The sequence below is a fragment of the Falco biarmicus genome, chromosome Z (genome assembly GCF_023638135.1).
Source record: "Falco biarmicus isolate bFalBia1 chromosome Z, bFalBia1.pri, whole genome shotgun sequence".
Lineage (NCBI taxonomy): Eukaryota > Metazoa > Chordata > Aves > Falconiformes > Falconidae > Falco > Falco biarmicus.
The window spans coordinates 41,477,326-41,491,210 of record NC_079311.1 but is presented as its reverse complement, the minus strand read 5'-3'; the positions used below and the strand labels follow the sequence as shown (position 1 = coordinate 41,491,210).

The 13,885-nt window shown below is 40.4% G+C and overlaps 1 long non-coding RNA gene across 4 annotated transcripts in view; it reads right to left on the bottom strand.

Moving 5' to 3' along the window:
• LOC130143028 (uncharacterized) overlaps nucleotides 1-13,885 on the bottom strand; it is a 53,415-nt gene that overhangs the window by 27,619 nt on the left and 11,911 nt on the right. For all 4 annotated transcript variants that reach the window (XR_008819613.1, XR_008819612.1, XR_008819614.1 and 1 more), the window contains one exon: nucleotides 801-850. This is a non-coding gene — a long non-coding RNA (uncharacterized LOC130143028). The remainder of the gene's footprint in view (nucleotides 1-800; nucleotides 851-13,885) is intronic.

Here is a 13,885-nt window from a genome sequence, read left to right as displayed (position 1 = left end):
GGAATACTCCAGCATTCTCCTCATGCAATCATGAGATTTCCAATAACACAGAGTGCTTCTTCAAACTTTTCTTTTAAGAAGCCATATTAAAGAGGTAATTAAAGAGGTAATTCCAGTCAACAAAAATAATGTATTGTAATTTCCACCTCATATCCTGAAGGGATCTGTTTCGTTTAAAAATATTTCTGCAACTGATTATCCATGGAAAACCTAATAGACCTTCTTCACCTTCTCCAGGCCACTCTGTCAACCCAAAGGTAGGCAAAAATTGCCCAGCACATTAAAAAAAAATAATTCTAGATAAAAAATTCCTTTAACTTGACAGCTTGTATAAATATTATCAGCCTGTTCTCTGTTACCTGCATTTCAACTTGAGAAAACCTTCCATTCCTTTGAAAATTTAAAAGATTATTTGTGTTAAATTCCAATTTTAGTGAAAAAAAACCAAAAACTTCAGTGGAATCAGAAGCTGGCCACCATCTGCTGAGTGTTCAACACCTGTATATGTCATCTGTTAGTACATGTTTGACTTCCAAGTGTTTGTTGCGTTGCACGTAGCTATTGACATGATGTCTCCTTTGTAACACTTTAGAACTATGTGGATTTTCATAAATCAAGCACCAAGCCATCAGAGAGAGCGGCATGACTTATGACAAAAGAAAGCATTTCATGATGTGAGCAGACTACAGGAGGTAGAAAGTTTGATGTGTATTTGATATTTAGGTGGCAATGTCTAGTTTGATTCAGATTGTCTTCCAATATTTAGGTGAAAACAAATAATATTAAATATAAATAATTACCTATGTTGGACACGAGCAGCTTAGCAGTGATCAAGAAACATTTCATCTAGCTGCAAATGGAGAAGAAAAAAGAATTACTACATATACCACATGAAGAACTAGAGAGAGAAGGCAGAAATGGGAATGGAGGACTTGTCTTCACAGTCCGATTAAATAATACCAGATCATGGCAGGATTTCTATTATCCTATCAGGCATTACAAGTGTTTTTTTCCATTACAGTAGTGGATGGTAAATTTGAATTCTTATCAAAGACTTGGAGACAACACAGGAGTCCCTTATGTTTCAAGAAGGCTCATGTGTATATTCTCAAATAATATAGGATAGTCACCAAGGTCTTAATTGGCAAGTCAAATCAAAGCGAAGTGACCATTCATCACTTAGGAGTGATGGCTACTCAGGCAAAGGTTGCTGGTTAGCATCCCATATAATCTGGTGTTTTGCATGGATGTAAAATGCTCTCTCTATCTCCTAGAAAGACTGGGAGCTTTTCCTAAAGGTAAATTCCTTGAAACCTAGGGCTGGTGGGCTCACAAGTAAGCTTCAGCTACAAATTGCATAGTCAAATGAGAATGGTACTTTGAGTTTGGAACTCAATAAAGCATTTTGAAATTTTATATTATTTATGATTGAAAAGTAACTCAGGGAATTTCCTGTTCCCAATAAAGTAAAAGATCTGGGGGAAATTAAGACACCATGGCCTAAATCCATGCTTCCATGCTATACTTACCCGTCTGCATGGATGACAGCATTTCCTGGGAATGACTGATAAATTAAACAGCTAAATATGGTGTACACTCATGTTATTTTCCACTTCCTGAGGCTGATGATAACCCAGAAGTTGAGAAGGCCAGCTAGCCTAGTCAAACCAGCAAAACAGGTCAGCTTTAGTCAAAAGCAATCAAACTTTGCTCCACAAGACTGAAATGCAAATATCATAAGTCTGCATTTTTTCATTGCATCCTAGATGTTGCCTGCCAACACTTCTAACCACATGTGAATCTCCAAAACAGCCTGAGCCTGCTTCAATTTATGGGAAAAGTCTTTCTCATACATCTGAAACCTACTGTTAGCTTGGTGTTGCTCCCAGCTACTCCCCTGTCTTGGTGGGGGGAAGAACCTCTCCAGTTCCTCCTGGGATCCAGGCTCTGGGTACAGCTTTGGAGGGGCAAACCCATGTAGCAGCGAGGGACAGATCTGGATGCAGATTCTTCATCTCACTTTCACAGACATTTGTAACTACACACAGAGATACACACACACCTCCCCACCCCAAAGACACAAGGATAAATACAGTGACACAACTGCACAGAGCATCTCCTAATTATTGTCAGTCAGTATGATATAGCATGTGCTTTTGGTATCAGTATGCCCAAAGCTATGACCTCACCGCTGGGAAATTTGGGATCTCTGTTCCTATGGGAGAGAAGACCACTTGAGCCAAGGAGGCTTGAATAGCTAACCTCAGGACAAATTTTTTAAGCAAAACAATTCAATTCCTCAAAAGCATGATTTTTCCCCCACTTAACGGCAACCTCTGACCTCATGTCTGGAGGTGATGGATGAGGTGAGACGGAGGCATGGGAGAAGACCTGAGGATAGTTGCCAGCATGTTACAGCTAGCAGTCATTAACAGGCAAAGTTTCCTCAGAAGGAAATAAGAATTATTTCAAATCAAGAAAAATAAACACCAGAATAATCAGCTGCGCAGTGGCTCATGTAAAATATGAATGTGGCCAAGGTTTGCAAGTCCGAGGGGAATCCAGCTTTGTGAGCTTACTGCAGAAAAATGCAGGCCCCAGCCCTGAGCTCTTATAAAAGCGCTGAAACGAAAGAGTAAAGCCCTCCCCAAACATACAGAGAAAACTGCATAGATGATTGCAGCCCACAACTTGTCAGGCAGACCTCCAGTACCAAGATGTTGACTGATAGTTACCTATCTGCAGTGCCATATTTGTCTGACACAGGCAGAAGATAAGACCGGAAAAGTAAAATGTGTTCCCTAGCAAATGCTAAAGTGAGACTTTGGTACACGGAAAAGAGATTTCTCCTGGTGTTTGTTTTGGCAGGAACAGTTTCAGCAGACACTATTACAACCCTGTCCGCTTGCAAAGCAAAGCTACAGCTCCACATATTATTGGAACTCCAGGGCTGATCGCTTTCCACATGGTGGTGTTACTGGAGCTAGCAGAACACCGGCAAACCCATTTGGTCAGCAAAGATTTTTTCAATTAAAAAATACAATATAATTTTCTCTGAATAGAATAAGCTGGTTGGCTTCAAGCAAGGGAGAAAAGAAGGTTCTTCTGAATTACAGTCCTGGGCTTTCAAAGGTGAAGCCCCAAATCTTTCCTCCCCAGCCACTGGAGCTGCCAGCAGCTGCACCATCTCATTGCCAGACCTTGCACAGGAAGTAGGGAGAGAAGAGGAGGAGGGAGAGGGAGAACAGGGAGCCCAGGAAAGGAGAACGACCCTGGTCTAGCATTAGAGCTGCACTTCATGATAAGGCTGCTTGAAAACCCTGCTGAATGACAGGCATTTAATTCTCTGCACATCAAAGGGAGCTGCAGAGGTGACAGCAGTTTGTCTAGATACTCCAACCCAGTCTTGTGCCTATTACATTGATGTCGCAACACAGGTACATGTTTCTGCAGCTTCCTGGTGGCTAGAATCTCTGATTAGCCATCCTACTTCCAATGTCCAAGTACCAGTTCATAGTCACTGGTGTAGGCTATTGATCCATCTCAACTGCAGGCCTGCCTAGTTCTTGGCAAACCCCTCTGGGTTCTCACCCTGGACCTTTAAGTTTCCCCAAGCCCTGATGGAGGTGGGGCAGAGAAGTTTCCAGGAACAGAGGAAAGTCTTGTTCCACCTTTGTGTAATGCACTTGCCCCAGCCCTCCTCTCAGACACCTGTAGCAATCTTAGGAGACAGCAGTTTTGCCTCCAAGTCCTCCAGCACGCAGAGTACTCTGCTCACAGCGAGGACTGCTGGCCTTGGACCTCAGAAATAGCCATTGTACAGAACACACACAGCACACTTACAAGCTCGGGTATTTACACTGTCATGCTGCCCTTCCTTCATCTCACTTAAAATACGCCTCACTGGCTAATTATTCTGGAGTATCATATGTGGTGCAGTGTTAGTGAAACAGTCTCATAAAAGAATAATATTCATCACATGTGACTGAAAAAATACAGTCTTTTTTGGTCAAAGTTACCACAATGTTTATTTACCAGTGTCAAATACTAAAGTACTGCCTTTCTCGTGAAACATTTTCTTCACTTTGTGTATAAAGTACTGGGCACATGTTTTACTTCACATGCCTTGAAGCCAGGGTGTGTTGTGTTATTTTACTTTTTGATAGCCTGTACAGCTAAAACGAGAGCAAATAATTGGTCTCCATGTGTTAGCATATCCTCAGAGAGCTCAGACTTTCTCTTGTGAATGGAAAAGTCAAAATCAGAAATGGTAACGCAGGGGCTTTTACACTTTAGACCTATAATTGGAAAGAACTCAAAACACCCATCTCTCACTTGTGCAAATAAAAGGCACTTTTGAAAAATGTATTTACCCATGTCTGTTTCAAACAGTGGTGGGCCAAACCATCTCCTCAGTAGGTGTTCAAGCTGACATCATGAGCTGGTGAAATCTGTGATCCTTCTACTGATCACAGTGGAACACTTTTGATCTCCACTAGGTGAGGAGTTGCCTTATGACCTAAGATGAAATACAAAATCCCAGGCATGATACTTCTGCAAAACTGAAGCCACCCAGAACATTGTTTATGCCTGATTTAAATAACTACATTTTCCATTTCCCATACAGAATGTATATGCTAATTCTCCCTCCCAAGTGCTATCTAGAACATTTGGAGACTTGTGTCTTGATTCATATTTTAATCATGAAGCCTTCAGGATGACTTAGACAGAATGACTTCTCAAAACGACTTGACTTGCCCAATGTAATTGTCCAAGTATTCTGGTCTGACTGTACATCGTCCTCTATGTCAGCGTCAAATAACCACAAATGCAGCCATTGAGACTTGGGAACACTTACATCAGTCTTAGTATTTGTATATCTTGATGTATTATTTGCTTTACCATTGTCCTACTGCTTGCCTCAGAACCACTTGTGAGTTGCACTTGAAACAAACTATCGAACCAATCATGTAGGCACAATTTTGTTCCTTGCATGCATACTATTAGCTGACACCAGCAGCCTCTGATGACCAGATCCAAGTTCTGCTGGACCCAACGGTGCAGACTTCTCTGTTGGTTCTGCGGACACAGTTTCATGCTCATGATTGTATATACATAGGACCTCTCTCACAAAAAAAGAAAAAAACAGCACTACATGGTTAGTGAAGACCACATCGGCTAATGTATTACCCAGCAGTTTGCTATGACGGGAGCAGATTCAGCAGTTTTTAAGTCAGTATTGCTGGACCATTACCTGCTTCCCAACTGAGCTTTCTAGTGCACTGAAGGCTGCTTCACTTTTGGAAATCTCTTGCAGGTATCACTGAGAGACAAGGTCCTCTTTGCACAGAAAGTCTGTGAGTAGGTGTATAAATCTTGACAAAGAACTTCTAATTGCACTGAGTTGATACCATGATTTACTGTCACTTCCCCACTGATAAGAACCTTAGAAGACAAAGGTAAGACAGGACCAGCTGTTTCACATTAATCACTGAACAGAGCCAAATCTTTTAAAAATCATACCACTACAAAACCATGAACTTTTTTGACAAACTAATGGAAAAGTTCGCTGAAGAGCTACTTGCATTGATGGTTTACATCCAATACACCTTCCAGTCCCCTATTAATAAACAAACAAAACCCCAAGAAAACCAAACAGAATCCAGCAGGTACACTGGTCTGTTTAGGAACCAGGATCCCAAAAGTTTTAGGCATGTTAGAAATAAGCATACATGTGCTACCTCAGTCTGCCCAATAATTTTTTTTCCAGCACAATTACAGTTTTCAAATGAACACAGCAATGAAAATATTTCCATGTATTAGGATACACATAAGCAGCAATATTCCCTGTGCTATCTACCCATAGGTATTAAAAATAAAGCCAGACGATTTATTTGCAGGTGGCAAAGCAACTTGGTTTATATTTGTACAGTCCTGCTAAAATACATGTAAATACTTATTAAAAACTATTAATAATTTCTATTTTCTCATTGGCCCCTTCTACTCTTGTCAGTATATATATAAAGGCATTTCCTCTCAAAACAGAAGAAGATTTTTTCTTTCCCATCAGTATTTTTCCTACAAAGTTCTATAATGAAAGACATGGCACCCACATGACCTCATTTCAAGCTACCTAGAATCATTTGGAAAGGTTTATAGGTTTATGTCTGTAACTGTGCTGAGGTGCCTGGTTTGGCAGAGAGGGTCCCATACGAGAGAAAGAATTCTTTTTACAAATTTAAAATAAAAATGGTTTTGTACTTTAGAGAGCTAAAGAAAGCAGAGCTGTTCATTTCCATATTTCTCCCTTTAAAAAAAAAAAATCCTTAAATGAATGACATACTTTATAATAAAGTTGATCTGGTCATAAAGTGGCCAAACCTGCAGGGTATTTTCATAATACAATTAAAATAGCCAAATTGGAAGGATATAGAGCTTTCTCTGACCTAAAATTAAACTGGGCCACATGCAAGAATTTTTATTTTTCACTTCCACATATGATAAAACAAATAATGATAGGACACTACTAATCCTTCTTGTTGAGCTGTTCCTGACTCTTGGAAATGCCCTTATTCCAGTCCTTCAAATAAAGAATCAATTAAATTGTGTTTAATAACAAACCTTTCTGGTGGATGGCTCCCAGGATAGCCTACGCTGTTGTGCAGTGGCACTGGGAATGAAAACACCACAGGCACTTCCCAGGTAAATCACAGCATATCCTGACCCCAGCATGGGCTCTTCTTGCACAGAGACCCTCCAAGATCATAATAGCAGAAAGACAACTGGAGGCAGGCATGTCTGCATCTCCTACAGGGCCTCTTGATGCCCTATTTCCCAACATGGCTTCCCAGTGTTTTGATTTCTCCAGGAAGTTACTTCAGCCCTGCAAAGTGCCACTAGACTATGCTGCCTAACTACATAAATGAAATCCTAATCCACAGGAGGGACAGCCACTGCTGCCATGGTGTGTGTTTTGTAAGCCCCATGTCATCACAGTGCCACAGTTTGTTTTACTCACGCTCATCACCTTTGAAAACCAACTAACGAACCAACCTCAACCCTATGCTGGGGACTTCTCATATGGAGTGGGACCGATGCACCTCTCCTCCTGCACACCGTGACCATGACTCCCCGTGGCCACATTTGGCCGGCAGGTTTCTGGGTACAGTGGGGCTTGCGGGTGATGCTACTGCCTTCCAAAAGCCAAGTCCTCCATCACTACCAACACTAGAGCTCTGCCCAGGGCAATTTGCAGTCTGTATTTGCCTTAAGCTACAAAAGCCCTACCATACTCCCCCCCTCCCCAGATCTGCAGCATAAAAATTAAAGCCTGATTGCTGAGCCTGCCTACCTTTCCCACTTTCATGCCTTAGTATTACTTATAAGTATTTCCCCCTTGTCCTTTAATTGTTGAAATCTCTTCCTGTGGAGGAAGGGGAAATCCTCAGCTTCCAAACTCAGTCGTAACCAAACAGACCTCCTTTCAAAACAGATTTCTTCAGACTATAAAGCTCTGTGCATTTCACCTGATTAATCATATTGGAAAACAGCATGCAGCATCCCCTGGAGCATAATCCCTATGGCACAACCCCTGCTTCCTGCTGTGCCTATCTCCTTACTGATGCTCATGCTGACAAGAAGTTAGGAGAAATAATGAAGCTCAAACAAGGAGAAAAAAAAGCACCAAAACCAGGAGTGATCCCACTTAGTGGTCTATTTGTTATCTGATGTTCAAGTTCACTAGGAATAGGGGGAGGGAGGAAAGGGGGGGAAGGAAAGGGGGGGAAGGAAAGGGGGGGAAGGAAAGGGGGGGAAGGAAAGGGGGGGAAGGAAAGGGGGGGAAGGAAAGGGGGGGAAGGAAAGGGGGGGAAGGAAAGGGGGGGAAGGAAAGGGGGGGAAGGAAAGGGGGGGAAGGAAAGGGGGGGAAGGAAAGGGGGGGAAGGAAAGGGGGGGAAGGAAAGGGGGGGAAGGAGAAGATGTGGTGCCAGAGATTAATAAGCTTACTCCACACAAATGAATGTTGTCAGAATTGTTCCTCATGGGCAGAGGAAGCTGGCAGTGAAGGGAACCTTCAGTTAGAAGGTTAAGAAAAACAGCATTAAAGAATTTTGCCTAAAAAGTTTTCTTTCTTCTTAACATTCAAAATAAAGTGCACAAATTCCACTGTAAATACGTAGGAAGTTGATAGGTAGGAAACTAAATTACAAGTCAGGTTTATAGAAATTTCCACGACAAAAAGACACAAAATAAATCAGTGGCATGGAGAGTTCAAGGACAGTAAGATTTCTAAGAGTGCTAAGAGTCAAAGGAATCCCAGTAACAGAGGCATTCCAGACCCAGACAAAAAAGTTAGTTATTGTTAGTAACACACAAACCCCAGAAATATGCAGTATAACTTCATCTTATAACTAAGAAAAAGCCAGAGACAAATTTCTCCTTTATCACAAGGAAATACTTTCCATTTCACACACACACACACACACACACACACACACACAAAATCACCAAAAAACCCCCAAAAAGACAAGGGGAGGTTAAACAGCTACTAAAACAAGCCATTTTTGAAAAACAAAACCAAAAACAGGTATGGAAAACTTGCATCCAAACTCTGTACAAAAGGTTTGGATGAAGTGTTTATGCTCACATATTGAGATGTTTTAAAATACAATGGAAATTCCAGAGGACTGGACGAAACCAAATTTCTGCAAAAGAGCACTGGCAAATGGGTGTCCTGGGTAGCCAGAGAAAGGTCAGTGGGTGTTGTGCTGGGGCAGCTGGGTGGAGCAGTGGTGGTAAGTAGCACCTCCATTGCACTGGGCTGGTGATTCCCAGTATCTGATTGTGAAGAAAAGGGAGTGCCAGCCTCTGGGGGCACACTACCACTACATTGTTGGCACCAAAGCTGATGCCAAATTTATATTACACTTATGAAGGAACAGCCGAACTAGGAAGCATGTAATAAAGTGTCAGCGTAACCCAAAGTATGGTTTTTGCAATAGGTTTTTGCACAAACTGTTAACGTTACTGGGAAAAAAATACAAAGAAGCCTAGCAGTAAAATATGGCACTGAAACAAAATTTGGGCTAACACAAGATAATGATGAGATCATGTTGCCACTGAATTTGGATCACTTGGGAAGGAACATGGAAAACACAATGTTTAATTCAATATAGCCACCTGTAGGTTCATCCATCTACAAATAAAATGAGGCAGGGACCATACTGAGAGGAGGGGGAGTGTACTTTGGAAGCAGCACTTAAAGAAGATTTGAGCTCCTGATAGCTACTCAAGTGAATGTAGCATTCCAATACAACACTATGGTCAGCAAGTGTGATCCTTGAATATATTAAATGAGGGGATTATGAGAAGGATCAGAGCAGTCTCTTCTGGCCCTGTAATATATGTAAGCTCCAACAGTAAAGGCAAAGTAAGCCTCCTTTACAGACATAAAAATCCAAGGGAACTCAGGGAAGTTTTGACATAAAAATAATATAAGCTCAGGGCCACAATTTTCAGATACTGAAAACACAGAGCCCTATTGCACAGCTCTTAAACTGACACTGGTCTTTCAGTATAATGATAGTAAACAAGCTGAGGGGCTTGTTTGTATCGCCAGTACAGCAGTCTTTCCATACACAAAAATAATTTACGTGTCACAGGGACATTATAAACAACTACAGAAAGGATTTGGGATTAAATGATTGACATGTAAAGAAGCAGTAAAAGAATGAAACATGACTATCTTGGCTAAGAGACAGCAGCATATAAAGGATACCTACAAAAACACTGGAAGAGTTTAAGTGTAATACTAGAAACCATATTTTGGAGAATGCAAAAAATAGGTAAAGAGAAAAAGTGAGAAAGGAAAAGTCGAGCTTTTTATCAGGAAAACCTCTTAAAACTTTCCAAAAAGTGAAACTCATTAAATCAGGTTATATACTGACCACATGAAAGAGCCACTTAAAACTAGACAAGTAGGAATACATGGCAACAAACAGAGTTATTGGAAAAAGTAGACAGGAGACTATGACTTTCCCTCCCCTCCAATTTCTCTACCCCATGATACTATGAATAATTAGGTCAGATGTAAATGTAGGGTTTATATACATTGGGAATGCATAAATAGTCCAAGACCCACACTACCTGTAGGGACAGCTAAGATTTCAGGTACAACTTTCCAGGCAAGCAGAAACCTGTACAAACTACAATAGAACTGAAAAAGGAGAAATTAAATGAGAAGAGTTTTTTATGAAAAGAAAATGCAGAAATTACAGCTGCAGCTACCAAGAAAGGAAAGCAGGAGGAGGGAAGCAGAAGGGAGGTCAGATACCCTCATGTACCAAGCACATCCAAGATAAGGAAGTGAAGTAATATCCAAGGTGATAAGAAGAGTATGTAAACTTTACATGAAAATCAAGTCTGCTGATGCTAGCCTTCCAGGTATAACCTGCAAATCAGGTATGAGAGAGGGAAATGTCAAGCATGATACCTCAGCAAACAAAGAGCACCAAGCAGATTGAATATTCCATCTTCTAGGGCAGAGCTTCCTGTCCTCCCTGCCACATCAGGATCTGTCTGTGTGCTCAGCAAAGTTCCCCTCACAAAAGCTCTCCATTGGCTTTGCTGGAAAAACATAAAGGTGCTAGGCCTCTGAACACATGAGGTTGCTGTGTCAGGAGCAGAGTCCCTCACTGACACCTAGTCACACCAATAAAGTACTGAGCAGCCTGCAGCAAATTAACTGAATACCAATCCCCGTTCTGGAACATGGTCTCAGTGCTAGGTGCTTTTCAGACCTCACATGCAGGAAGAGGAAGAATTTTTCCACTCATCTGGAGTTTTCCTTGTGCTCCAGAAGGCAGTATTTCATTGTCAAATGAACAGTTTCTGTGTGATGAAGATAACAGGGAGAAGCTCTAATGATGTACCACTTGTACCAGGTAAAAAGGGCCAAAGTAAGAGGAAGAACTCTCTCTCTCTAGAGCCAATGCCTGGGTAGCGGCCACAGAGCAGATGCTGATAGTCACAGCAGAATGACAGTCATCTTGGGTGTTGTAAGTATTGAGTCCACATCGAGATGCTGCCCTACAGTATAGGAGTTGACTCATCTGCATGGCCATGGCACCTCTAAAGTCCCTGGGAGCTCTGCTGTGAGGGTCAAGAATTTACTGTGTCATTTCCAAATGCCCAGATGGCCTTTTCACTGTTAGGCAATGATTAATGGAGAAATAACCATTCCCTTTGCCAGTGTAGTGCAGAGGTTAAAAATTCAGTAAAATACAAGCCAAGAGGAGTCATCAGCCACTAAACAGCACAAAAGTTTACACAAAACCTACTCACTGGAGCTATGGTGTCTCAAATAGTTCTGGGTTAAGCCACAACAGACATCTCTGAATCGTCATTTTTTTTTAATAGTTTATAATGGTTTCCCATATAGCTTTCTAAAATTACTTCTGGAAAATTACAAACATTTCACAAGGTTTTCCAGACCTTGATAGACTTAGTTCAGAGAACGGAATCTAGCTTCTCTGCTAATAAAATTAAATCTGTGAACGTCCCCTCAGAAAGGAATAGAATTTGGGTCAGTCTCTGCTGTCAGAGATTTATAGCATATTGACCATTGTCCAGCTATGCAAACATTCACAAAAATAATGTCAAAGGCAAGACGTTCAAAAGCACTTAGTTCTCTTTGAAGTCGATGGCCAATCTTCTTCTAATCCTACAGATCTCAAAGATTCGCTTCCCTGTAATTTATTTAATCTTCTTATTTATAGATGAGCAGGTCATGTGGAAAGAAAAGACTCTTCACAGAACATACTGTATGTCTTTTTGCAATTAACACCCCCCCATAACCATTAAAAAGTCCAAACAGGTCAAATTTGGTCTAAAATCTCTTTCATCAGAAACACAGTACTCCCAAGCCTGCATTTCAGACAGTGAAGCCACTTACATCTTTGCACAGAAATAATTAAATACTAGCCATGATGGATTATCAGTCCAGAAGGGACACAAAAGAAGACTTTGTCCTGTGAACCATGTGTCATGTGTCTGTCATTTAGCTTACTCCCTACTGCAACACAAAAAAAAAGTAATAACTTATTTTTTCAATAAAAACTATGAAATCATTACACACAGCTTTTGTGATAAGAAATTAAATGCTTGTAGCATGTCTTGCAGGATGAACTGCTGAACTTCAACAAAATTGGAGTTTGTGAATGCAAATATAAACTGAAAAATATAAATAGCCAGTGAAAGATGTTCCATCTAAAGAGAAATGAGCAAGCTTCAAATGTCTGTTTTTGCAGGGCATGTGTTAACTCCAACATAACTTTCAGAGTCACTACAGACCATCTGGAAAATGGACAAAAAGATGGTTAAGATCTTAATATCTTCTAAAGTTTTCACAAGTAAATAAAAAAAAAAACCAAAACCCGCAGTACATGGAGGGAATGAAACAGAGAAATATTAAAGCATACCAAATGGGAAGCTGGAATTTTGAAGAAAAACAGAGAAACCTAAAAAGGAAGAGAAAAAAAACCCTATGTCGAAATGCTATCAGAGCCAAAAAATCAGTGAAGAAGGAAATCAGAATATGGGGGTGGAATGAGAAATTTCAGTCAAGATAAAATATTCAAAGCACTGGATGAAAAAATGCCTCAAAAAAGCACCAGACCCACCATAAAAAAATAATGAGTACAGAATGCTGAATAACCTAAAAACAAGCTATGGACCAAATATCATAATAACAAAACCCTCCCCACTACAGCAAATCCACAACTTGTATAAATTGTCTTACATCAAAAAATGGCATAAGTCTGTTCCTACAGATTTCAGGAAAAAATGCCTTCCTTCCCTAGGAATAACTAAACACAGATTAAGTGTCTTGAAATGAAGTAGAAGCACCACGCAGGCAAGTCAAACAGCTATTTAACATTGAGTTTTAATAGGAAAGAAGGCAGAAAAAATACCAATCTATACTAAAAGTTATTCAGTTCAGTTGTGCGAAAACGAAGAATAATTTATACCACAGTTTCCATATCTCTTAGATTATTTTTAAGCAAGTATCAAGAAGAACAACACACCAGATGACAAATTTCACTCGCAAAATAACAGAAAAAATACCCACAGGGATAATTAAAGGCACATCAGATTTATACGCCAACATCATTCCTGCAAAGCAAATTAGACTTTACTATCTTCATTTTTACATACAGACAAAAAAAGTCCTTTAGCTGATTGGCCTTTCTCCCAAGGGAATAAATTAATTTCAGTGAATACCAATTCATTTTAAAAGGTCTCATTGTTTAACTTCATTTTTGGACAGAAGATGTCTCTGTGAAAAAGGTCTGTTTCTCTTTGAAATCTTCATGGAGCTTTGGCACGGAAAAACTTGTAAATGGTATAAGGAGGCACTAGTTCTTTTGTAGTTAAGGTGATTATTTCCTTTATTGAGGAATGTTTTTTCCAATCTCAGTCATGTCTGAGATACCTGAGATTCACCAGTGAAGAATCTTGTGTAGGTGAGAAAGTTTTGGAGATAAAACACTTTGATGGGGACACTGGTTAACTCCATGCACTGAGACTTTACAGAACCAGCTAAAACAGAGATGCAGGCAAGATGTTAGTGCCTATTTCCTTGTCCATCCCAAAACCCAGTTCAATAATGCCTGGGAAGATCTCACCAACAAGGGCAGTAATAACTTGAAAGTTATAATTCTGACTAACAAGAGATTAACAGCAGTATGAAGTCTTGAAGATTTCAGAGAAGAAAAGGATGGATAAAGAAGGCAGTTGTCTCTACCATGACTCCTGAGTACACCATCATGCCTATGAAGACAGTCACCCTGTGATCTACAGGGATCAGGTCTTTGTAAAGAATTTATCA